The sequence below is a fragment of the Colossoma macropomum genome, unplaced genomic scaffold, assembly GCF_904425465.1.
Source record: "Colossoma macropomum unplaced genomic scaffold, Colossoma_macropomum, whole genome shotgun sequence".
Classification (NCBI taxonomy): domain Eukaryota; kingdom Metazoa; phylum Chordata; class Actinopteri; order Characiformes; family Serrasalmidae; genus Colossoma; species Colossoma macropomum.
In genome coordinates, this window is record NW_023495872.1 from 397,358 (window position 1) to 424,456 (window position 27,099).

At 39.2% G+C, this 27,099-nt stretch overlaps 1 protein-coding gene across 2 annotated transcripts in view; it reads right to left on the minus strand.

The window, feature by feature from the left end:
* Positions 1 to 24,756, minus strand: part of gcgrb (glucagon receptor b) — an 84,904-nt gene extending 60,148 nt beyond the window's left edge. Inside the window, exon 1 of one of the 2 annotated variants that reach the window (XM_036563731.1) lies at positions 24,526 to 24,756. The gene's annotated coding sequence lies outside the window, so the exon portion shown is untranslated. Of the gene's footprint in view, positions 1 to 4,971; positions 5,167 to 24,525 lie in introns of those variants that run through there. The other variant, XM_036563733.1, reaches the window with a different exon arrangement.
* Between the last annotated feature and the right edge of the window lie 2,343 nt (positions 24,757 to 27,099).

Genomic DNA, 27,099 nt, shown 5'->3' on the forward strand with positions numbered 1-27,099 from the left:
CTCAGATGAGAATACAAACTGCCAGATCTTTTATGTCAGCTAACAGATGCCTGTGCTGAATGATGGGAGGAGGAGGAGGGACATCCTACCACCCAAAGAGAGCGAGGCCAATTGTGCTCTCTTAGACTCCCAGCCATGGATGTCTGTAGCATCACCAGGGCCCCGAACTCGCAGTCCCCTAATGATAGGGCCAACGCTTAGACAGTTGTGCCACTCGGGAGCCAACACTGCGGATTTACTTGAGAAACTAAATGCATGCCTCCTGAAAAGAATGGCAGTACAACAAGTAAACATAAATAGAGTAATTAATTTATTGTAATTTCTTTCTGGGTATTAATTTTATCAGAATCATAAAATTAATCATAAAATTAATCATAAAATTTATCAGAATCATTTGGGGGTTGGGGGGCACAAAACGTGTCAGCCCAAATTGCCATCAGAGTTTTGACAGCAATCACATTTCAATCCAAACTTTCAGTTTAAATTCACATCCTGTTCTAATGTTCCATATAAAACTTCTGCAAGCAAATATAGCGTCAGTAAAGACTCATGGGAAATAACTTTTCCAACCCCCACCCCCCCCCCTCCCAGTTTACTAAGGCAAGGTGACGTATTAGAAAATAAATAAAAGAGCTTTTAAAAGTTAGCAAAAGTTAGCCCTTTATTTTCCTAGCAGCACAAGATCATTGCAGAACTTAACAAGATGTGAAGAAAAAGTAAAATAAACTATTTTTTTCATATGTGGGTTGAAGGATATTGAGCCCAGGTAACAAACACAAGGACTAGATGCTGGTTGTTACCATGACAACAGGAGGCAAATGAGGTGCCAAGCTGAAAGGAGGGGTCAAAATAGGTCAGGAAGTCACGACATCAGCAAAAAAAAAAAAAGTGAAAACGATATGCTTTGATGAAGGTGTTTAACGGATGCTCCCACACCTTATGCTGCTGATTAAAAGTGTGAGAACATCTCACCTTTTTTTGCAACGTTCTCAGTAAGATTTCTAATTCCATCCTTCTAACTCAACCTTTAACCCAACTAAAACGGTTCTGTCCAAACGGGATTTCATTTCCATGAGCAGGTAGGAGATTAACCACAGACCGCCAGTAATGTTTTTGACCGCTTCGCAAACCAAACTCTGAACACAACCAAAATCACAGCAGAAAGCCTTGTTTGTTGACCTTTGTAAAACGTCCAGTCAAAGTAAAGTAGCAATGGTGTTGCTTGACAGTGCAAAGATGGAGACTAAGGATTAACCTCTTAACTGGTGCCTGTTGGTGGGCCCAGAATTTTGTTACACACTTCTATAACCAAGAATAACTCAACTAGTTTGCACTGCAATCCATAATAGCATTTGTATATTATAAGCATGGGTTTTTAAGGAGTTAAGGGTGGGCAATAGGGCAACAGTGCTTCAGTTAAAAATACTCTTGAAAATGATGAGTACAATGACTTTTAATTAATGTTTCACACACGTGCTGTTCTTTAAGTACCGACAGTCTCCAGGCTCAACTCTGAAAAGCATATTGTGAGGTAAGTTATCACAATAGCAATAAATATACTTCAAATAGAGTAAATGCTGCAAAAAAATCAAGCTTGTCCTCCTGATCAGGGCTGTATTACAGAAACTTCCTATCTTTTTGTCTTAACTTAAGACCTGACAGGTCGAGATGAGATTTTTCACAAATTCGTATTACAGAAGCAAATCTTACCCTAATTTATTCATTTATCTTTTCTTACAGCATCTTTTCTCATCTCACGTTAGGAAATCTGAACTTCCTTGATTGAAGTTGACAATCAACTGTCATGCCTGTTTCCTAGCAACCGACCCTACAAGCACAGCTGAAACGTAAACACATGAAGTATTCCAGCTAGTTAGCCAGACAGCTAACATTAGCTACCGTTAAAAAGGTCAAACTAAACTGCGATAAACTTAAAGTTAATAATATTGTATCAGCCCTTCCTGCTGTTTATCAGAGCGTCACCGCTCTCCGTTTCAGTCTCCATTTCCCAAATGCTTTAGCCGAACATGCTAACGTTATTCCTGCTAATAAACAGACACATGTTCAGCTCTGTCTCCTCGTTATTCACCACCATTACTGTAATATTTTATCTGATAAGTTTCCATCAACATTAACACAAAAAGGTAATACGAGGGGGTGGTGGAGATCGTGTCTGCAGTGTCTGGGGTTTTAAAACACTGTTAGAAAAAAAAAATCAGCACCGTTTTCAGTGTAGATAAATGTCGCATCATTATACTAGTTACAGTGAACTGTGCTGCCTATCACTGCAAAAACAGTAGAAACAGACAGTTAAAACAGAAGTTAAGACCCTCTAGGGGTTAAAGTTATCCGGAGTTGAAGATAATAGCTTCTGTTCTAAATTCAGTCCATACTGAAGTTGTCATGGTAACTAAACAGATAAGATAAGATTTCAGACTTTACTTTCTTTATATTACTTTCTGTAATATGGCCCCAGGACTGTGTGGCCATTTCAGACCCCATGGTGTTTGAAAGTGATGCAGCCACAGCAACGCAGCAACCCTACAGCAACAGGCATTTTAAAGCTTTTATTTTCTGGCAGGAGTTGCAGTTTGAAAATGTTGACGTATCTGATGACGGAAGTGAAATTACATTCAGTCCTGAGTGTCAAAGGCCAGTACAATCATCCACTCCAAGTATAGGACTGCAGCTAGACATCTATGATAGGTAATAAATCGTTCAAACAATGTGAATTTGTGTTGGGTCACTTTCACTTGAAAAGGGGTGAAATGGTGGAACTGATATTTTGTAAAAGTTCAAATTTTAGAGGTCATTGCCCCTCATCACAATCCATTCATCCCAATAGGCTGCAAGTTCAGAACTCAAAACTGTTAACTCAAAGCAAAAGACTAGAGTGACCAGTCAACTGATTATTGACCAAAAACAATGATGCAAATTACAGTGTCAGTTCCATCATTTACTGTCTAAATCTCAGAGAACAAGAAAGCTGATACAACAATATTTATGCCTGAGATACATGAAGCTGACGGAAAACAGTTCACATCAATCTCAGAAAGACTCACCCAAGTTCAACGCTTTTGCCAGAGAGCTGGAGGTGAAATCAGACCTTTGTTTGATTATTTATTTGCTTATGAATGTATAATTTATTTGTTTGGGCTCAAGGTAACTGGACCTGATGTAAAACCAGCTAAAAGCCTGCAGAAAAAAGCTGCCGAGTGTTAAAGAGAAAACCACTCAATACCATTCAGTAAGACTTACTTTGAGCAAATGAGTTTGAGAATGAGAGTAAAAAACAAGACGAATCAAAAGAGGGAGGTCAAGAGATAAATAAGAAGAGAAAAGAACTAGAGAGAGTTTTATTGAAGCTGAGAGAGGTTCAATAGACGAGTAAGAGACGATAATTCAGCAAGTCATCGATCAACACTCAGGAGAAAGCGAGGGATCGATGAACGCTCATATTCAAAACAGAAACACACTTCAAGGAGATTCAAGAGATTCTCTGGACTGAGGAGGAAAATGTTGATACCACAGCTAACCTATTAGTCCTTGGAGGCCAAGAGTTATTGCTGACATTTTGGTATAGATTTCAGAATATTACACATGTATATTTTATTTATAACTTAATTAAATACACAGTTATGTAATTACATCTACATTATTGATATTACATGAAAATTTAAATTGAACTACATATTTGAACGTTCAATTAAATGGTTAGTTACGCAACGAACAGAGAGGCACCAGTCATGAATTTTAATGCAAGGTTGATGGCTGTTTTGTTGGGCTGATTTTTATTAGAACTCGCCACTTCTGATCTTGGATGATTGAAAGAACAGAATGCAATGATGTGAAAACTATTTAAACCCTATATTTATTTGAAAATAATTCAAAGACAGCATATCAAATATTGAAACTTGTATTTTGAAATATTAAATTTTGTTTTATTTTGAAAAATATATGGCCATTTTGAATTTGATCTCAGTAACACGTTTCAAAAAAGTTGGGACAGGGGAATGTTTGCCGCTCTTCTTTTAACAACAATCTGTAAGTGTTGGGGAACTGAGGAGACCAATTGCTGTAGTTTCATAATCCACCAGATGTTTTCAATGGAGGCAGGTCTGGACTTCAGACAGGCCAGTTTAGCACCCGGACTCAAAATACATGCAGAATGTGATTTGACATTGTTTTATTAAAATAAGCAAGGCCTTCTCTGAAAAAGACGTCATCTGGATGGCAGCATATGTTGCTCCAAAACATTAATGGTGACTTCACAGATGTCAAGTCACTCATATCTCGTGCACTAATGCACCCGTATACCATCACAGATGTTGACTTTTGAACTGTGCGCTGATAACAAGCCAGATGGTCCCTCTGTTCTTTAGCCTGGAGGACATGGTGTACGTGATTTCCAAAAGGAATTTCAAATTTTGGTTCGTTGGACCACAGGACACTTTTCCACTTCACCTCAGTCCATCTTAATGAGCTCAGGCCCAGAGAAGGTATATATATATATATATATATATATATATATATGGTTTCGTTTTTGCATGATAGAATCTTTATTGCAATACTGTTTTCCTGCAGCTAAAGCTGAAATTGCAAGCTGAAGTTTAAGTTACACATCATAGATTAGCTATTGCACTAATTAGCTAACTTACATGCTATACAAGATACAGTACAACAAACTACTAGCATCTCAAAATCTGCGCTAAAATTTGTGATACAGTTTATTGTTCAGTTGAATGCATGCATAAGCTATCTAGCAACAAAAGAAATATTGCCAAACATGAGTAAACCAAATTTGTGCTAATGTAATATTATTTATTATTGTGGAAATGATCTACATATTAGAATCAGGTAAATCTGACATGCCCCTTTTTTCACTGCCTAACTGTTTAGCTGCCAAAATAGCCAGTCAGAAGTGTCCAACTGAACAAACCAATCAAATCAAATGTGGCAGCAGTCACCTACTTCTGTCCAAAGACCCCACGAGCCATTCAGCCACTCAAAACTCAGGTGATGAATGCTGGAAAGTGAATGACCTTCAGGGTCAGTTAAGAGCTGGAGAGAGTGGAGGATCAGGGCGAGGGTGGGGGTTTACTTCATGCTCCAGGATGTTGGATAATCTCTGTTAGAAATCAATCATTAACACACACTACACTACATTCCAACAGCGTGAGCTGGTGACCATCTGAGAATCTGAGTAAAATATTCACCCCCCCACCCCCACCCCCACACTCGCTTAGTGGTTGTAAGTGTGTCTGGACTTTGCTGTGTGGTTGGACGAGAGGACACACACCCTGACAGCATGTTCACAACATGTTTGATAACACAGAGCCATTTCTGCTGGTAAAATGACAGTGTATAAGGTGAAATATTAGTATATTACTATTAATATACTAATATATTAATATTAATAAAGTGTCATATGTAGGGCCATGTGATTTCCGTGATGTGAAGAATACGGACAGAATCACAGAATCAACACTTAACAATAAATCCCAAACACTAGTGTGATTATAGTGCTGTGAAAAAGTATTCACCCCTTATTTCCTGAGGAAAATAAGACCAGCAACTGCAGCCAAACAATTCCTAAAGTGGGAGATCCATCTTTCACATTGCTGTGGAGAAACTTTGGCCCACGCTTCTTTACAGAATTGCTTTAATTTAGCCACAATGGAGTGCTTTCAAGCATAAACTGCTCATATAAGGTCCTGCCACTGCAATGGGATTCATCTCAGCAAAAAAAGTTCTATATTGTACCAAATAAATGTTTTATTAGCTTATAACAACAGCACTTTTTGGTTGTTGTTTCTTTAAAGCCATTCAGAGGTAGACTTGCACTCGAGGTTCAGATCATGGGTCAGTCACCTAGATCCAGAAGCAGCGAAGCATTCCCACACCATCACACTACCACCACCATGTTTCACTGTTGGTATTATGTTCTTACTGTAGAATGCTGTGTTAGCCGTATGCAAATATGCAAAAATAGAAGAAATCATGAGGGGGGGAGCAAATACCTTCCCATGACACTGATTTATATAGCAACATATCTCAACAGTTAGCTTCCATCCACACTACACAGACAGCCCTGATGCCTATTTATCTCCCTCTTATACATAACGCAGATCATGCTTAGTAACCGTAACCTTAGTAACAGTTTCTTCAGCAAATTATCAGTTCTTTAAAGAAACAATAAGCAACGTTTATGACAAAAAAGCAAAATTCTATGTATAAAAGTGATTTTTCATTGTCTTTACATTTCTTTCATAATGTAGATCCACCTAAAACAAAGACTCTAAAACTCTACAACCAAAAAAAGTGGACTGTCTGGGGTCTCTGAGGACCATTTTGAGAACCACTGAATTAGATTATCAAAGCTTGACCAAAAAGAGCTTGCGGTACACTGAAATGGAACTGAAGTGGACTGATTCCATCTGACCTTTTTCTATAAAAACCCATCAGAGAGTCATCCAGTCACTCAAGTGTGATGAGTGAGTCAGTACAGATCAGTCTCCATGTGACGAGTCATCGGTACAAGGGAAACTCCCATTAGAGACAAACATTTAGTCTACGTTTCCTTCCTCCTGCTCTACACCCTCATTCGCTCTCTTTCTTAAAAGGTTGGAACTATTAGGCCTCATAAATTCATATATATCCATCCATATACAGTCATATGCAAAAGTTTGGGCACCCCTGGTCAAATGACATGTTTTGTTGATTTTCTAAGGGAAAATAAGTTGCACATCCTCTACAGAGAACGTGCTTCTGCACACTTTTGTTATTTTGAACAAAAATAACAAAAAATTATATTATTTTCAGTAAAATGCCTCATTTATGGACAGCCAAAATAAAAAAGCCTTATGTCCTGCAGTTTTAGAGCTAGAACCACAAAACTTTGCAGGATCATAGGACCAATACCCGATTAGGTTGCTTGTGCTTTTCTAAGCAATCTGACGTACGTTTTTCGTAAAATTAGCGTTCAAAGACGATATTTTTTCCCATAGGAAATTAATTGGCGGAATGTTCGGGACATTCAAGTCTAACTGCCACAAGTGATGTCACAATGCACATCTTTCACACAGACACTCATACGCAGTACACACACACGTACAGCCTAATGCACAACAATAATAGCACAAATAATTAAGGTGGAACTGCATTTAAGGTAGCACTGAATTCAAGGCGGCAGTGAATTTAAGGTGGAAATGCATTTACGGTAGCACTGAATCTGAGGTGGGAGTAGATTTAAGGTAGCACTGAATTTAAGGTGGCAGTGCGTTTAAGGCGGCAACCAAATCCAATGAACATTGGATACCAAAGCAACCGCTTAGCAACATCTAAGCAACACTTTTAGCAACCATCAACAGTCTTTCACCATTTTGACGTATTAACGTAATTAGCTGGCTTTTTCAAGCCAACTGAACATTTGTTCCAGACTTTTCCTTTCTAGTTTTATATGTTCTTCACAGAAAATGAAGGAAAGGAATCAGAGATTGAAATAAATATAAACCGCATCAATTTTTCTTTTGGTAAACTTTAAAAATGGGTCCCACAGACCTGAACACCACACACGGGTTAACTATTTAGGCTTTTATTTTCTGGCAGAAACTTTGAATCTGTGTGATACATTGAACTGCAGAGGCCTGACAGAGTTTCTATCACGCTTCCATCACTTCAATGGAAAATCTCTGCTTCAGCTTTGAGGGATGCTCTTTATTTTGCGCAATATGAACACTGACGGTGTTGTTCTGGAGGTGTTTTGTGAGGTATTGTCACCTCTACTGGAGTGACATGCATGTGTGAGTGTTTTTAATTCATTTTAATATTCTCATGCAGGTGAAGAGATGCTTAGACCCTTCAGATGTTCAGACGAAAATCAGTAGGTTTGGGAGACTTTTTTTAACTAAGAAAAACAGCCCTGTTGGTATATAAGTACAGATATGTAAGCACAAGGCCTTCGTTTTTTACTTTTCTCACGTTTTCAGAGTTTAATTTTAATCAAGTCAACTTTTCTAAGACAACACAATAAACTGCACACACTGTGCTCAATGTGGACTGACAGGCCAGTCATCATTCAGACATTCAAAACCTGACCTTTTTAAAAATTATTTTTTACACACGCTGAAAGATTATTAAGTGAAATACTTCATTCATTAAATGAAAATGAAAGAAATTAAAATTTCAGACCTAGGAATAAAATAGATCAGCTAATAGTTCAGTTATTCATTATAAAACCATCCTTAATACAGAGTGACTCATCTGTGTTTATGAATATAGAGGTTATTGAGTTCATAAAACTACTTTAAAGGTCAATCTAAAGCTCTCTCTCTCTCTCTCCCTCTCTCTCTCTCTCTCTCTCTCTCTGTCTGTCTCTCCCCATTCTCTATCTCTCTTTCTCTCTCTCTCTTTCTTCCTCTCTTTCTTCTTCTCTTGCTCTCCCTTCTTCTTTGTCTCTCTCATCCCCTCTCTTGCTCTCCCTCTCTCTCCACTTACATTCTCTTTGTCTCACTCACCCTTACTCTCTCTCTTTCTCTCTCACTCTCTCGCTTGGTCTGTTCTTGTTCTCTTACTCTTTCCTTCACTCTCATTCTCCTTCTTTCTTTCTCTCTCACTCTCTCGCTCGCTGTTCTTTTTCTCTCACTCTTTCTTTCACTCTCTTTCTCCTTCTTTCTTTCTTTCTTTCTCATTCTCTTGCTCGCTGTTCTTTTTCTCTCACTCTTTCTTTCACTCTCTTTCTCCTTCTTTCTTTCACTCTCATCCCCTCTTTCTCTCTCACTCTCTCACTCACTGTTCTTTTTCTCTCACTTTTTCTTTCACTCTCTCTCTTTCTCCTTCTTTCTTTCTCTCTCATCCCTCTCTCTTTCTCTCCCCCTCTTTCTCCACTCTCATCCTCTTTGTCTCTCTTTCTTACTTTCTATCTTTGTCCCTTTCTCCCTCTCTCTCTATCTCATTCTCTCTTAATCTCTCTATATCTTCGACTCTCTTTCTGTCTCTCTCCCTCTTTCTCTCTCACTCTCTTCTTTTCCTCTTAAACTTTATTTCACTCTCTCTTTCTTTATCTCTTGTTCTCTTTTTCTCACTCTCCCCTCTCCTTCTCTCTCTCTCTCTCCATGTGTGAAGCATTAAGGCTAATCAGCTCATATCTGCTCTGCGATGACGAAAGTAGTCTCAGATTGATGACATCAGGGTCTCATGTTTAGCACATCACTGTGGTCAGTATGAAAGGGGATCAGTGTAAATCTGCTGAGAGTTAAACAGACCTTTATAAACTCATTAAGGTGAAGGAAATGAAGAGATGACCAGTCCTGATTTGAGTCCAGCTGCAAACGTCCCAGTGAAAACACATGAAAAAGACATTTAACCTGAAATCTGATCATCAGAATGTGGAGAAAATATGTGGGATGTATAAATGCAGTAGACTGCATTTTTGAAGTTGATGTTTGAGTCCTAAATCCACAAGAGGCTCTCAGCATGAATATGAATCAGTTCTACGAGCTCATGGTGTTATAGACCAGCCGCTGACATGCTGAGAGCTACGAGATGGTTGTCAAAAGGTACAGACAAAGCTAAAAACAGTGGTTCTTTAAGGGTTCTTACTAAAGATGATGTTTTTAATAGCACCATGATGACATTATGAATGCATAAATTCTCTATGAGAGAAAACCTTGTGTACCTGTTGGGTTCTTTGGAGAAACCTGTTCTATAGGGGTCTTCGTTGATAAGACTGTAGGCTTTTAGAACTTATTTTGACCTTTTTTATTTTGGTGTTCAGACTTAATAATAAGCTTTCAGATACTTGCAACATATCAGTATAAAGATAAATTGTCATTGCTTTGTTTATGTATGGTCAGCAGTGGTATGTTCTTCCTCACATTTGGAAGACGTAGGCAAGTGCATGTGGAGCATATACCAAGAGAATGGCAACTGCATGAATGCTTGACCCCTAAAGTAAAGGAGTCTAGTGGCACTGTTATGCTGTGGGGGAGCATTTTACTTGAATGGTTTGGGTTCACTTGCCCCCCTTAAAGCAGTCACTGCAAATCAATACAGACTGACCTTTATCCTATGATGAAAGGCTCCTGTCCTGATGGGGGTGGTCTCTTCCAGTATGACCCCCCTATCCCCAGGGCACAAACAGTAACTGAATGGTTGGCTGAGTAAGAGCATAATGTAAATCATATTATGGTCAGTCAACAGATCTCAAACAGCTACAGCAGACTTTGGGCCAATGTGTTGGCCAAACATGCTAGCAAAATCATATAGATTTAAATTAGAGCTTTAGTTAGGCCTCACATTTTGGTCCAAACCCAAAAAACCTTCTGTCTGAGCCAGGACCCACCCACAGTGCCAAATTTTGAGTCCAAAACTGACCTGACCCCAAGAAGATTCTGTTTGAAATTGACTGTACTGGCCAATCATGACCCAAAGTACCAAATAAAACCTGATATTTCTAATGATAACAACATTAAACTAGAATAATATAATATGCAGAGTGACTGCGCAGCTTAGACTTATTGGTAGGAGGTGTTTCTAGGTGGTTGCTATTGCATGAGGTGTGTATACTCAGTGGTTGCTAAGGGAGTTGCCAAGTGGTTGCTAATTGTTGTTAAAATTATTGGGAGTCTGGAAGAAATGAGGGATGAAAAAAAAAGAACACATATAAGAGTGAGGGTCAGTATGGCTGTGGATTAGAGCTTGGCGACCTGTGAGTGCTTGCAGTTTCATGGCCTTCAGGCAAAAGAAATAACAGGGTTGGGGTGAGGGTGAAAATGAATGGGACTCTATGGGAGGAAAGAGGGATAAAAAAATGACACATAGAGGAGTGCAGGTCAGTATGATTGTGGATTAGAGCCTGGGGGCCTGCCCTGAGTAAGTACATGCAGTTTGTTGGCTGTTGGGCAAAGGAAATAATAGGGCTTGGGTGAGGGTGAAAATGAGTGGGACTCTATGGGAGGAAAGAGGGATGGAAAAAATGACACATAGAGGAGTGTGGATCAGTCTGGCTGTGTAGAGTTTGAGGACCTGCCCTGAGTGAGTACATGTAGTTTCGTGGCTGTCGGGCGAAAAAATTATTGGCAAAGAAATAAACGGGCAAAAAAGAATGGGACTCTAAGGGAGAAACGGGAGATGAGAAAAAAATGACAAACAGATGAGTGCGGGTCAGAACAACATTCGATTCGTGCTCTGGTGTCTGCCCTGAGATTGTATATTCAAAATGGAGTATTTTGGTTGAGCAGAAGTAGATACACGTACAATTATTTACCCCATTCACTCCTATGGGAAAAATTCCGTAATTTAACGAAGATTGTATGAAAACTGTACGTCGGATTAAAAGGTCTATACAAGCAAACCATTCCTGATCAGACCGAAATGTCCAGGGTTGGAACAGTGTCTATATCTTGGAAACTGCGGGACGAGTTAGCGGACAAAAATTCGGCAGTGAATTAAGAGAAAAAAGAAGAAAAAGAAGAAGAATGTAAATCAGGTAACAATAGTGCTGTGCATTGCTTTACAATGTGCAATCACTACTTACTGTGTAGCAACAATAGCTGTCATTAGACCATGGATAAATGAACTAAAAATATATGTACATGTAAATTGATATAATAAAATATTCAGCAGTTTTAATCTGGCTTCATCAAATGTATTCATCAAACAACGCTTTTGAACAACATCCCATGGTTCTTTGATCTGAATATGTGTGCCATACTGCACTGTTCTCACTCTGGGTGGTGCTGATATATCAATTACTCTCCTGAATTGATTAGCTGATTTATTTACCATGCATCATTTTCTCACAAGCGGGAGCCTCATGGACCTCCATCATCAACTTGTGTGACTCATGCCAGATTAAAAATAATTTCAAGGTAATGAAAGTAGGGAGGATGAATGAAGTATAGAGAATTGTGAAGGGAAATACGAAGTAAAGTGCAGGCCCTGAGAACCTGAACGTGAGATCTGAACCCAACACAAAAAGCAGTAAAAAGATAAAGGAAAGTATTCACTGCAACTTAGTAACACTAGTAGTAGCAAAAAGCCACTGCGTTCAATCACAGTTGCTAGAAGTCTATGGTATGAAGTCATTAGCTGTGGTTCAGCACTGTGGTTCAGTTTTGGTCCATTCCTCTGAGCAAACACTCTACAGTTCCCCAAGGTTACGAGAGTCCCAATGATAGACTGCCTAGTTTCAAAATACTCTATGAAGTAACAATGGGATTCAAGTCTAATTTATCATATCTATCATCTATTTTATTTGATGTTAATTTTTTTACTGTTCTATTTTTTTAAGTAATATTATTTCTAAGATTTTTCGTTTTCTTATTTCTTACTATCTTATTTGGTCCTTTATTTTTCCATTTTTATGCAAGGTTTTATGCCTATTTCTTATTTGTGCCGTTATTTTTATTTTCTTTATAAATGGGGAAGTCGTTTGCTGGAGGTTAGGGAACCAGCCTTGTGACCGAAAGGTCACCAGTTCGATCCCCTGAGCTGACAGGAAATGACTGAAGTGCCCTTAAACATGCACCTGACCCCAAACTGCTCCCTGGATGCTGTGGATAGGGCTGCCCACTGCTCAGGGCAAGTGAGCTCACTGCCCCCTAGTGTGTGTGTGTGTTCACTAGTGTGTATGTGGGTGTTTCACTGCACAGATGGGTTAAATGCAGAGGTGAATTTCCCCATTGTGGGATTAATAAAGGGTAATGTAACTTGAATCTTCTCATCTTGTTGATTTTGATTGCCTTAGTTTGGCTGCATGTTTAGGGTCATTGTCTTATTGGAGCATTCATCTTCTCCCCTTTCTTATCTTTCTGAGTCACAGGGAGAGCTGGAGCCTATCCCAGCGGTCAATGGGCAGAAGGCAGAATACACCCTGGACAGGTCACCAGTCCATCACAGGGCAGACACACAGACACACATACACTCACACCTAGGGGCAATTAAACATGTCCAACTGGCCTGACTGCATGTCTTTGGACTGTGGGAGGAAACCCACACAGACACAGGGAGAAAATGCAAAATCCATACAGAATGCTCCAGTACTGTTTGCAGAGAAGCAGCCTCATATCATGATGCTCCCACCTCCATACTTCACAGTTGGTGTTCTCAGGATCAAATGCAACCATTCTGTCTCCAAACATGACGAGCTGAAATATGAGGACACTGTTCTGAAAGACTTCTAAGTTGTCTAAATGCTTGTGTCCACCTTCGTGCTTCCTTTTTAGAGGGGTTTTGTGTGTGGTGTAGGACTGGAGATGATTGCAGTTTAGCCCATCTTATTGTTCTCTATGTAAATGTTGTTCCTGTAGCTTTCAGGTCATCCTGCAAGTCTTTTCAAGTGTCTGCTGGCTTCTGTCTTACCTTCTTTATCAATGATCTGAGACAAATGTTGTGTGAAGCACCTGTCCATGAACGTCCATGAACTTTCCAATCAACTGTACTGACAGGGATGTTTAATGTCTTTACTATGGCTCTGTAGCTTATTCCATTTCAAGTGATGTTTAATAATGTTGTCTCTGGGAGGTACAGGAAGGTCCTCATGATGATTGCATGACTACTTGTAGCATGAGATGTTCTCAAATCAATGGCAGCTTCTTTTATAATGAAGAAGAAGGATAAGATCCACCCCTGTCAACTGGAAGTGCTATTGTTGTGGAATGGAAGTGTCTAGGAGCAACAACAGCTCGGCCACAAAGTGGTAGACCACGCAAACTCACGGAGTGGAGCCGCCGAGTGCTGAAGCACACAGTGCCTATCCTCTGTTGCAACTCTAAAGAGTTCCAAATTGCCTCTGGAAGCAACATCAGCAAAAGTATTGCACATTAGGAGCTTCATGAAATGGACCAAGCAGCTACACACAAGCCTAAGATCCAAATGCACAATGCCAAGTGATGTGTGGAGTGGTGTAATGCACCACCACTGGACTGTGGAGCAGTGGAAATGAGTTCTGTGGAGTGATGAATCAAGCTTCTCTATCTGTCAGTCAGATGGAGGAGTCTGGGTTTGGCAAATGCCAGGAGAACGTTACCTGCCTGACTGCATTGTGCCAACTGTACAGTTTGGTGAAGGAGGGATGATGATATGGGGTTGTTTTTCAGGGGTTGGCCTAGAACCCTTAGTTCCAGTGAAGGGAAATCTTAATGCTTCAGCACCAAGACATTTTGGACAACTGTATGCTTCAAACTTTGTGGGAACAGTTTGGGGAAGAACCTTTTCCCAGTGCACAAAGCAAGGACCATAAAGGCCTGGCTGGGTGAGTTTGGTGCAGAACAACTTGACTGGCCCTCACAGAGCCCTGACCTCAACCCCATCAGATGCCTTTGGGATGAACTAGAATGGAGATTATGAGCCAGGCCCTCTCGTCCAGCATCAGTGTCTGACCTCTTCTGGATGAATATACAAAAATTCCCACAGACACTCTCCAAAATCTTGTAGAAGCTTCCCAGAAGAGTGGAAGCTGTTGTAGCTGCAAAGGGGGGACCAACTCCATATTAATGCCTATGGATTTAGAATGGGATTCATAAAAGCTCCTGTAGGTGTAATGTGTAGGTGTCCCAATACTTTTGTCCATATAGTGTATATATGGGAAGTATATTAAAACAAAACTGACTCACATGGTCTCACAGTGTTCAATTTTTTTCTCTGTGGTTTGAACGAAATAACAGACAGATGGTATGACTGTCAGAAAAAAAAAACAACAAAAACAACAACAACAACAAACATTCTGATAAGGAATATATTTTTATAATGATATTCACTGGAGTCATGATGTCTCTCTGCTCGGCTATTTCTGACTATATAAATATCCGATGAGTCAAACTGTCCACTCACACAAACACAGTGACAGACAGAAAACAGGAACAGCAAAGGTTAAAGAAGGATAAAGAAGACAAGAATAGGAAACTGATGAAGAAAATGAGGAGATATAGAAGGCATTATTGTATTTTAAAATAAATAGGCTTGTTTATTATGTACTTTGACACTGTATAGTATACTGTTATCTATAAACATGGACAAAAGTATGGATAATATTTAGTATGGCTGGTATAAGCTATGTTATATACTTCTGTATTTATTAAATATTCACTTAGTTTCACTTCACTTCAATGAGAGCCTACAAATTAAATAGCAGTGGTCCCAAGATTGAACCTTGAGGGACTCCACTAGACAAAATTATGCCACTTGGACAAGCAAGTTTATGACATCACTACAAGTAATAGCTGTTACTAGCTATGCTCATATACTTGTGTCCATATCAGTAGACAACAGTGTGTCATACAGTGTCAGAAACCACAAGCAAGTCTTTTAGAAATGACTTAATGACTCCATGTGGTTTGAGGGGATTGAGCAATAATTTAGGCATGCAGTTAGCACCATGCTAACTGGTGGGTAATACCCCTCGATTCTTGTTAGCTGCATTAGTCTCGTAGCTGCAAAACTAAAGAAGCAAACTTCACATACATATAAACAAACATATCTCGGTTAAATTGTCTTACTGTGAAACTACTTTTTAAAATTACTTTTTATTATTATGTATATTTTTAACACAATACTTTAACATATGCTTTCACACTTTCTTTTGCCAACATCTCCCTCCCTTCCTCCTTCTCTCTCTCTCTCTCTCTCTCTCTCTCTCTCTCTCTCTCTCTGTCAGTGTTAGTTTAACAGTCTGCTCTGTTTTTTGGCAGGAGCTTCAGTTCAGTCACAGATACAGACATATGTCCACACTCTGAAATGTATCTTAAACAAAGTTAGAGAAAGAGAGAAAGACAGAGAGAGGGGGAGAGGGAGAGAGAGAGAGAGAGAGAGAGAGAGAGAGAGAGAGAGAGAGAGAGAGAGACCAAGAGAGAGTAGAGAGAGAGAGAGAACGAGAGAAGAGAGAGAGTAGAGAGAGGGGAGCACAGAGAGAGGGAGAGTAGAGAGACAGAAGAAAGAGGAAAGTAGAGAGAGAGGGAAAGTAGAGAGAGCGAGAAAACAATAGAGAACAAGAGAGAAGAATAGAGAGAGGGAGAGTGAAGACAGACAAGAGTAGATACAGAGGACAAGAGAGAGAAATGAGTGGATAGAGAGCAGAGAGAGATAGAACGAGAGAGAGTAGAGAGAGCGAGAGGTAGAGAAATTGTGGGAGAAGTGAGAGAGTGAGATACAGATAATAGAGATAGGGAGGAGACAGAGAGAAAGAACAAGAAAAGTAGAGAAAGATCAAGAGAAAGAAGTGTGGAGAGAAAGAGAGAGAGAGAGAGAGAGAGAGAGAGAGAAGAGAGAGAGAAGAGAGCAGAGAGAGCAAGAGGTAGAGAGTGAGAGAGAAAGAGAGAGGGGGAGTCTAGTTTGTAAATTTTGCACTTCAATATAGGACATGGGGGCTGTTTTGAGAACATACACATTATATGAATCTCTCTCTCTCTCTCTCTCTCTCTCTCTCTCTCTCTCTCTCTCTAACCCACTCATATAGACTAGTTAATCATGTTGAATAATTCATGCTGTGCTCTGTAATCTGACTCTGCACTGTTCGGCCATATCTACTGTACTGTATAATCCACAGTATAATGACCCTCAGGAGAAAGTGACTAAACACAGCAGCTGAACATGCAGCACTGAGTCTCGGTTCCTCTCAGTGGTTCTACCTCATGCTTTTAAGGAGTTTCAGCCTGTTTTTTTAAACCAGTGCTAAAACAATCCTCCTCATATGGTATGTTAGTGCCAAGCTGGTGGGGCTATCCCAGCACTATTTTCAATTTTGATGTGAGCTCTAGTTTAAACACATTTACATAACATGTTAAGGTCATTATAGGCATGCAAGTAACAGTCTTTACTTTATATATCTCAGGACCTGCTCCGCCTACTCTATTGAAGGCAGAATATATGAAGTTATAAAGAGAATATGAAGTGTGAACCAGTTAAAAAGTTTGTTAGCAGCAACTAGTGATGTTTGGTAACACTTAACATCAAGGGCCGCTGATTAATTGGTAATTATATGTTAAAAAGTAATTAAATACTCATCATTTATATATTAACTGTTTATTAAGCATTAGTTACTGGTTAAGTACTGCATAATTACTAATTGAGTACTTCGTTAACTTGTAGTTTAGTTTGTCATTAGTTCACAGCTCATTTACTCATTAAATGTGTACTAACTGCTGCTTATTAAAGGGATAATTAACTGATAAGTGTGTTTAATCATATAAATAAGTAACATGAGAACCAACTAGTAACTAACTAGTAGTAATTAGTAATTGTGTTAATCCATTTAACTAATGGTGATTATTAAGCCATATTCCTATGTTCTCTAAAGCACTGCACTTCTCTGAGAAGTTTATGCTCGTAACCAAGATGCCTAGGGGGTCCAGGACCTCCTAATTAACCTCTTAGACCCTCTGAATGTCTCAAAATCAAAATTCTCAGGGGTCCCTGTAAATAAACTGATTTTAATGTAATGCTGTCCATGCAGCAAAAACAGATGCTCAAATGCAAATTCAGGGAAAGGTCATTGTTTATCTGCTTCACCCGCAATTAGTTTCTGTCTTTGGTATTCTTCACTAACTAGAGTTGCAGCACTTTTCTGCCTCAGGGTTGCACTGCAGCAAACTGGCTCACCCAGTTGGTCCTTCATAGCCTAGCAACTGTAACTATGCCTGGGATACCTCTGAAACACTTTACAGTATGCCGTAACATATTTTGAAAAGCTAAAAACTTGCCCAGTTTCACAAGAGTTTGGGAAAAACAGTGAATTGTTCCTCATTTGTCAAACAAAAGGTGTAAGACCTCAATGTGACAAAGAGCACATTACCAAACTAGAAACAAACTAGTAACTAACTAATAGTGGTTGGTGTAACTAACAAGTGGTTGGTGTAGTGTAGTGGGTAACACCTCTGCTTTCTACGCTGTGGACTGGGGTTCAATCCCCACCTGGGTAAGCACCCTACACTACACCAATAAGAGTCCTTGGGCAAGACTCCTAACACTACCTTCGCCTATCTGTGTAAAATGATCAAATTGTAAGTCACTCTGGATAAGAGCGTCTGCTAAATGCCGTAAATGTAGAATGGAGCATTTCCAAAAGAAGAACTGCTAAACCAAAGATTCTGTTACCATTGAAGCATCAGCACCACTATAAAATTAAAACAGCCAGCCAATATGGGACCCCCAAATACTAGTGAGTATTTCGCACACATAACATCGCTGTTCTTGCCATACTTTCATCTTCTCTCAGCTGTAGTGTGTTGGAGCACAGAATGTCTCAGAGACATATAATGGGACAAAAACTATGACTTAACAAGTGACCAAATCTTCCTTGACTTATGCCAGGTCAGACCACATGATACTTTTGTCTTTCACGATAGTCACTACACCAGAATGTAACTGCTGCTCCATTTAAGGTGGAACTGGAAAATTCGAACAAGATGCTGGTGAATATCTGACTTCAGCTTCATATCACTGCAGAATTAGGGGTGGGTGATAATAAATAACTGGCCGCCCTCTTTGAAGATCATCTGATTCCCTAAATGTAACTAAAGCCCAGCAGTGAGGAGCTGAACTTTACCTTCCTCTGCTGTCACTGCAGACTGGCAGGGTCTCCTACAGAGCAGCGCTAGTAGCTGTTAATGAAGTAATGTTCTTTTTATATGAGGATCCCATTTCAGAGGGAAGATTTTAACCACTACCCTTGAAAATCAGTTCCGACGGGCAAGGTGACACTCGATAACAAGGGGTAGGGGTTAACATAAGAAATGGGATTGGGCCTATGTCAGATTAGGCAATCATAGGACCACAAATATGTGCTGTGTTTCGGCCAGGAGACTGGCAATGCTACAAGTTTGGCACTGACCAATCATTGTTCATGTTGTTGAGCAAGTTCATAGGACATCAGGGAGGAGGGTCAAGAACCTGTCAATCAGAAGTGCTATGTGTGCTGGCGGTTTTGTGTTCTGTAAAGAAAGAGAAAGAAAAAACTGATTGCAGACCTGTTCCTGTGTGTCACAAAGAGCCTGTCTGATCTTCAAAAAGAACTTGAGGTAACGGATGTGTTAACATATCTAGAACATTATATAAACATAGCTGGCCGCCAGGTTTGCTGTGTGTACACAGATGCTACAAATGCTATTTCTTGTCTACATTTATCTTTTTGGACTCTTGTCATGGAACTCCCTCGAGGAAACATCAGAAAGGCAGGAGGAGAACCTTTCCTCTTTTTTTCTTGTTCCTCCTGACAGCACCATCACCGTCCCCCTTTCTCTTTGCTGTGTTTACATCTGCACACCAGACAGTGCTCTGTCAGCCTATTGGTTAATGTCAAGGAATGTCGTAGGCAGAGAAATACAAAAAATTCTGACATGCTAGACTTTTCGTCAGGGTGTTGTGGGGCATCTCAGATGTTACATTGCTGTTCTTTGATTATGTCACACTACAAGATCCGTTCATTGTTCCCGATGCAAATATTCAGGCCTGACACTGGAAATTTTTTGGCTGCAAATTTTGAAAATGGGGTCAAAATTGGGCTGAATTCTTGTGACCTAATCCTGGCATAAGATAAAACAGTGATGAACAACACCACATCCATTTCCCAAACAGATATTTTGGCCATTATCTCTTGTAAAAAAAAAAATAAGGTGGACACATTCAAATAGGACAGAATGAAATGGAATCCAACAGAATGGAAAAGACTACATAAGAATGGAATGAAATGGAATGGAATAGAATGGAGTGCAACAAGATGGAACAGAGTATATCGGAATGGAATGGAATGCAACATGATGGAACAGAGTACACTGGAATGGAATGGAACAGAATGGAATAGAAGGCACCAGAATGAAACTGATAGTATTCTGATGATATCACAGTCGCGTTGGCACCATTTTGGTAGCCAAATTCAAGTTCATTCAGCAGTGCTGTGGTGGTGTGTAATGAGATAAAAAAAGCCGTAACCGATCCAGCAAAGGCAGTAAAACACATTTTAAACACTTCTTTTCATTTTGTAAAGCACATTAACCAGTGTATTTGCATGTACTGACTTGATTTTATCTGATTTGTTGCTATAGCGATGGCAAAGGAAAACTAAAATCTAAATGGTTGAGATTTCCTGCATTCCAAACCTCATACAAGCAAACTAAATAGCAGTGCATATACCAAGTGCACTCATTAGTGTAGTAGGTCCAGTACAGAAGTGTGTTAGTTTGGGACGTGGCGTTAGATCAGCCAGTGAGACGCATTCAACAGCTGCTCTGCTGTGTTGCTCATTAGCACCTCCAAGAGAAAGTTTGAAGTATTTGTTGATTAAGGATAATTTTTTGAGGCAAATTAATGCATTTAGTGAGCTAACCTGATGTTGGCTTCGTATTCGCCAACTTTAAGTTCATTAAGGCACCTCGGCGTAATGTAACTGCAACACCATTTAAGGTGGAACAGAAAATTCAAAAGAAAAGCTGCCAAATAAAGAGCTGACTTTAGCTTGATATATATATATATATATATATATATATATATATATATATATATATATATATATATATATATATATATATATATATATATATATGTGCAGGATTATTATTTAGGAGCTTTGACAGCTTTGTTAGCCACTTTTATTAGTTTTCTGAACACTGGAGATATGTAGGTTATATGGATCCAGTGCACCAATCTACCAATCTTTTCATCTTTGAGGTCATTCTGGTATATTTGGCTGGTTTTTATCCACCCACAGGGCTGTATCTGCGGTATCAATAATGAGATGAGCTCTAACAGAGCACAGTCAGAGTTACAGCTTGCCTACTAACATGGAGATGCGGACTTCTTAATGACGTAACACTATGAATAGAGTAGAATGGAATGTAAATGAATGGACTGCAATTGAATGGAACTGAACTGAACTGACTCGTTCTAGTATCAACCCTCTGTAAGAACTGCTCCATTCCCCTCAGGCACCTTTGACTTATTCACCCTGAATCGGTTTCACACTCATCTTACAATGGTCATAATTCATTCTGCACTCTATGGCTGAGAGCTTCTGCAGCGCGCTCGGCTACAACCTCTCCACGCTGTTTTTTTATGACCTTTGAAATCAAAACTGCTTCATCCTGCACTAACGCTGCTATAATACACAACTGATGCATTCCCTCTGGCTATCCGGATTCAAGCGCACAACATCAGCACTGGAACTCACAGCTTTATTGTAACTTTAACCATATTTATTTTTTTGTAACTTTATTTATTTTAACTGCTGTGTTTATGTATGTTATCTGACGTAACTTACAGATCACAGAATGATAAATATGTCTGCACCTTATTCCACTACCTCATGTCCAGAAATCTGTGCTGCATCGGTGCTGCACTGTCCGGTCTGTTTACTGTGTCTAATGTCTGTTTAATTTATCGTATTTATCGTATTGTTTCTAGCTTAATTTTTGTCTGCACACTGTCTGCATGTTCGCACTTTGTACTCTTTGTTCCTTGTTGCACCTTGTTGTTGCTGGAGGATCGTAATCTCACTCCACTGTGTACTTGTACATAGACGGAATGACAATAAAAGCCTCTTGACTTGACTTGACTCTATTCAGGATGCAGTGTGTAGGATTTTCAGACCAACAGGAGATGATGGATTAAACTGTTTAGATCAGAAAAAACCCACAGGTGTTTCTGTCCATCCTTCCACTGTGAGAAGACGACTCAGCGCTATGAGTCTGAAAGGATGTGTAGCTGTCGAAAGACCTCACTGAGAAAAGAAAACAGTAAACTGGACATCTGAGATGCAGTGCGGTTTTATGGACTGAGTCTAAATTTGTAATTGGGATTACTTGGATGGTGACATGTTGGACTGACACTTACAGTTCAATGTTGGATTAACACATACAGTTCTAGATTAATGCTTGCAGATTTGGATTATGCCTACAGTGTTGTATTAACACCTACAGTGTCAGATTAGCAAATGCAGTGTTGCAGTAATACCTACAGTGTTGGATTAACATTTACAGTGTAGTATTAACACCTGCAGCCTACAGTGTCAGATTAACAAATGCAGTGCTGCAGTAATACCTATAGCGTTGGATTAACAGTTACAGTGTTGTATTAACACCTACAGTGTCAGGTTAACAAATGCTGTGCTGCAGTCACACCTACAGTGTTGGATTAACATGTACAGTGTTGTATTAACACCTACAGTGTCAGATTAAAAAATGCATTGTTGCAGTAATACCTACAGTGGGAGATTAACATTTACAGTGTTGTATTAATACCTACCGTGTCAGATTAACAAATGCAGTGTTGCGGTAATACCTAGAGTGTTAGACTAACAGTTACAGTGTCGTATTAACACATACAGTTTCAGATTAGGAAATGCACTGTTGCATTAATACCTACTCAACAGTTACCATGTTGGAATAACATCTTTAATGTTGGATTAACAAACACCTGCAATGTTGATACAACATTTACAGTGTTGGATTGGCATCTGCATGCTTGCAGTGATGGATTGACACATTGTTACATGTTAGATTAACAGAGATTTATTTTTTATTTTTTTTTCTGTTAGATAATTCATTTGGCAAAGTCATGTTCTTTTTCCTAAATCTAACCCATTTAAAAGCAGAAAGAGCAAACAACCTCGAAGAGGTGTGGAAAAACATTGCTGCAGATTTCTTTGAAGATCTGACAGCAAGTCACATTAAAGAAAGGAGAGGCAAAGGGTGGACACGCCCACATTCGTCTAAGTTTAACATTACATGTAGGCGTTGAGTGCAATTGCCTGCTAAATGCATGTTTCCCTCTTTTTTTCCTGACATTAAAAAATGAATATTTTGTAAACTGAATAAATGAAGGGTGGTCTCTGACTTTTGCCCAGTCACTGGCTTGGCTTCCATCAGTGTTACGCTACATCTCTGCCATCTATTTATCGACCTATTATTCATCGTGCAGCTCATCCATGGTAACCACATTTTTAAACAGATCCTTCAGAACCTGCAGGATTATGTACTCATTATCTATAATTATAACATCCATAGATCAAAATTAGTCCATTAAAAAATATAAGCGTGATTTAAATATGTATGCTCCACAGCAGGGTTCTCAGGAGTCTATGGAACCTTCTTATATGGTCAGTGGTCTGTCCAACAAGTCAGTATGGCATATAGCTGAGTTTTTATAAAATATAATATAATATAATATAATATAATATAATAAATAGGTGCGCTCTCAAAGAGATGATTCTTCAAGGGTTCTTTAGTGAAACAAAATGGTTCTATATAGAACCATAAACACTTAGAGAAGCCTTTGCATGATTAAAAGCTTCTTTGCGTGGTGAAATGGTTCTTCAGATGGAGAAAGTGTTTTATATGGTTCTGTATATAAAACCTTTTTGATAAAGGTTCTAGATAGCATCAAAAAGAGTTCTCCTACAGTTACAATCTTGACATCGAAACAATGGCAGAACCCTTTTTGTGCTATATACACACTCAAAAATGACTTCTTTAGTAAAGAAAATGGTTCTATAGAGAACCATAAACATTCAAGGAGCCCTTTCCGTGATTGAAGGGTTCGTTGCATCATGAAAGCGTTGTTCAGGCTAATGTGCTTTTTTCAAAAAGGGTTCCATGTAGCACCAAAAAGGGTTCTTCTATTGTTACAATGTCAGGCTTGTTGCAAAAACAAAACTTTAATCATGCAAAGGGTTCTTTGAGTACTCATGGTTCTATATAGAACCATTTTCTTTACTAAAGAACCCTTGAAGGACCATCTTTTTCAAGTGTGTAGAATCTTTTACAAAAATTGTACTATTCAGAACCATATACAGCACATTCTCTATCAACTGGAAGAACCTTTCACCATGCAAAGAACCCTTTAATTGTGCATCAGGTTCCTTGAGTGTTCATGGTTCTATGTAGAACCATTTTCTTTAGTAACAAACTCTTGAAAAACCCTAATTTTTGAGAGTGTAGAACCCTTCTCAAAAAGGTTCTATAAAGTACCATCTACAGCACATTCTCCATCAATCTAAAGAACCATTTCACCATGCAAAGAACGCTTTAATCATGCTCTGATGTTCTTTGAGTGTTCATGATTCCATAAAGAACCATTTTCTTTACTAAAGAACCCTTGAAGAACCATCTTTTTTAAGAGTGTAGTATAATGTAAAGATTTTGTTTTACTGATTTAAAGTAAATTTTACCATGAGTCATTATTATTATTATTATTATTATTATTATTGCCTTCTAGTTACTGAGACTATAATATGAGGTGAATAACAGGGGGTACAATAACAATAAAATCACAGTAAGGCAAATATAGAAAGACTAAGCGCGTGCGCTGCCGCACAGATCGATGACTCACGCGCTCTCACAGGTAAATAACTTTTAGACAGTCTTTGGCCACTTGCTGTGGTCCGACCCTCCACTGGACTCCATGCCCCCCCAGTCTACTGTACACGCGCCAACAAACATTCACAGAATCACTCACTGACTGACCTCCAATGGCTGGTGGTCAACCCCCCTCACAGAGCACCGCACGAGCTCACTTCTGTGTACAAACAAGCGCACGTACCTGAAGACCGCGTGTGCCGTGGACCCTCGCGCTCATCGTCCCCCTCCAAAGCGCAGGCAGTGAGGAAAAGTCCCGGATTCACAGCAGACTCATAGTAATCCAACACGCGGCTGAAGCTCAACTGAGTTTACGCGTCTAATTGTTGCGCGCGCGCGCGGCAGAGCGGAGCAGCGCGTGCACCGTAGCGCAGCTGAGAGTGAACAGGCAGCTCCCAGCACGAGAGCAGTTCTCTCAACAGCACCCCCCCCCACACACACACACACCCCACCTCCCCCCTTTGCTTTGCTGACGTCACGTGAGGTCCGAGGAGACGTGCGCGCGCGGGAGAGTGACAGGACAGACTGGCTTCAGCTTTTGGAGATCAGTATCAGCTGAGATGAGGCCATTCATCATGCACACTGCTGCAGGAGACGCGCGCAGAGCAGCAACACAGAGAAACACTGAAAACGAAATATACTTAATACTTTTTATACTTAGTACTTTTTTACCGTTTCTGGTCTTATTTAAGACAATTCATCATATCACACTATTTATTTATTATTTTTTTTTATTTATAAAAAAAAAAAAAATGCTCATAATCAATCAAAATGTGCTGTCTTTTGCCTGATCTCTAAAACGTCTCCTGATTTTTTATTACATCACTGTGCATCAGAATCACGTTTCACCTCCCCTCCCACCACCATCACAGAGAGAAAACTCTCAGCTAGCTCAGAGACCCTCCCTAATATGTCACTGTATGGAAGATAAATGTGTTATTATTTCTGATTTATGTTGGCTACACTACTGAATTAAAACAACTGCAAAGCTGAATGAACTTCTACAGTGATGTATTAATACATACACATACAGTGTTGGATTATTACATACGGTCTTGGGGTAACATATACAGTCTTGGATTACCGTCTACAGTGTTGGATTAATGCCCACAGTGTTGGATTAGCGTTTACAATGTTGGATTAACACTTACACTCTTGAATTACGCCTGCAGTGTTGGATTAAAACCAACAGTATTGGTTTAACACATATAGAGTTGAATTAACACTTACGGTGTTACTTATACACTAACAGTGCTAAATAAACACCTACAGTGCTGGATTAACAGTTACATCATTGGATTAACACATACAGTGTTGGAATAAAACCAGCAGTAATGGATTAATAAATACAATGTTAAATTAACACTTATAATGTTGGATTAACACATACAGTGTCAGTTTTAGTACTTAGTCTTGAATAAACACTTACAATGCTAGATGAACAGTTACAAAATTGGATTAACGGCTACAGTGTTGGATTAATGCCTGCAGTGTTGGATTATCATTTGCAATGTTGGATTAACACATACAGTCTTGAATTACACCTGCAGTGTTGGATTAACACCAACAGTAATGGGTTAAAAAATATAATGTTAAATTAACAAATGGTGTTGGTTTAACACCTACAGTGTGAGTTTTAACACTTTAGTGTTGAATATAGACCTACAGTGCTGGATTAACAGTTACAGTGTTGGATTAATGCCCACAGTGTTGTATTAGTGTTGAAATAGGATTTGCTGTATTGGATTAAAGCGGTGTTAGTTTTAACACTTACAGTGTTGAATAAACACCTACAGTGCTGAATTAACAGTTATAATATTAGAATAATGCTTACAGTGTTGGATTAATGCCTACGGTGTTGGCTTAGCATTTGCAATGTTGGAGTAACACCTATAGTCATTTATAGAAGGCATTCTATGTTCTATTTATAGAGGTAGGTCTGCAGTGCTGTATTAACACCAACAGTATTGGATTAAAAAATACAGTTTTGAATTAACACCATACAGTGCTGAAGATACACCTACAGTGCTGGGTTAACAGTTACAATATTGGATTAACGTCCACAGTGTTGGATTAATGCTTGTAGTGTTGGATTTAATAAATCTACAATGTTGGAATAACACAGTTCTAGATAATGCTTGTACTTTTGGGATTGAAGCCTACAGTAATGCTTACAAGTTTTGGATTGGATTGAGCGTTGGATTAACATTTACATTGTATTAACCTCTACAGTGTCAGATTAACAAACGCAGGGTTACAGTAGTACCTGCAGTGCTATGTTGGATTAACATCTGTAGTGTTGGATTAACAAATAGCTACAATGTTGAAATAAAATGTACAGTGTTGGAGTAACATCTACATGCTTGCAGTGACGGATTAACGAATTGGTAAATGTTAGATTAACATTTAATCATAGATTTTCCTGAATCCATTTGCAGTTTATAGGATATAAATACATATTATCAGCCTACTTGGTTGCAGTTTTCAGTTTATTCAAGTGTTCTTTGAGAGATTTACAGCTGTAAACCCGAGGAGAACACTCAGAGTGATTGTAATAGTTAGAACCCATGCAGTGAGGAGTGGAAATCAGATTAAAGGTCACTGTAGGCCTGTAGTTTTTAGCAGTGACGCTACAGCGGTTATTCAGTTAAACCTGATTAGATTTCCTCTTGTAATATAAAAATAGACATCTGTCAGCCTCTTCCCTTTAAGGCTCCTACGTGTGCTTGAGTGTGTGTGCATAGTTTGATTTGTGAGG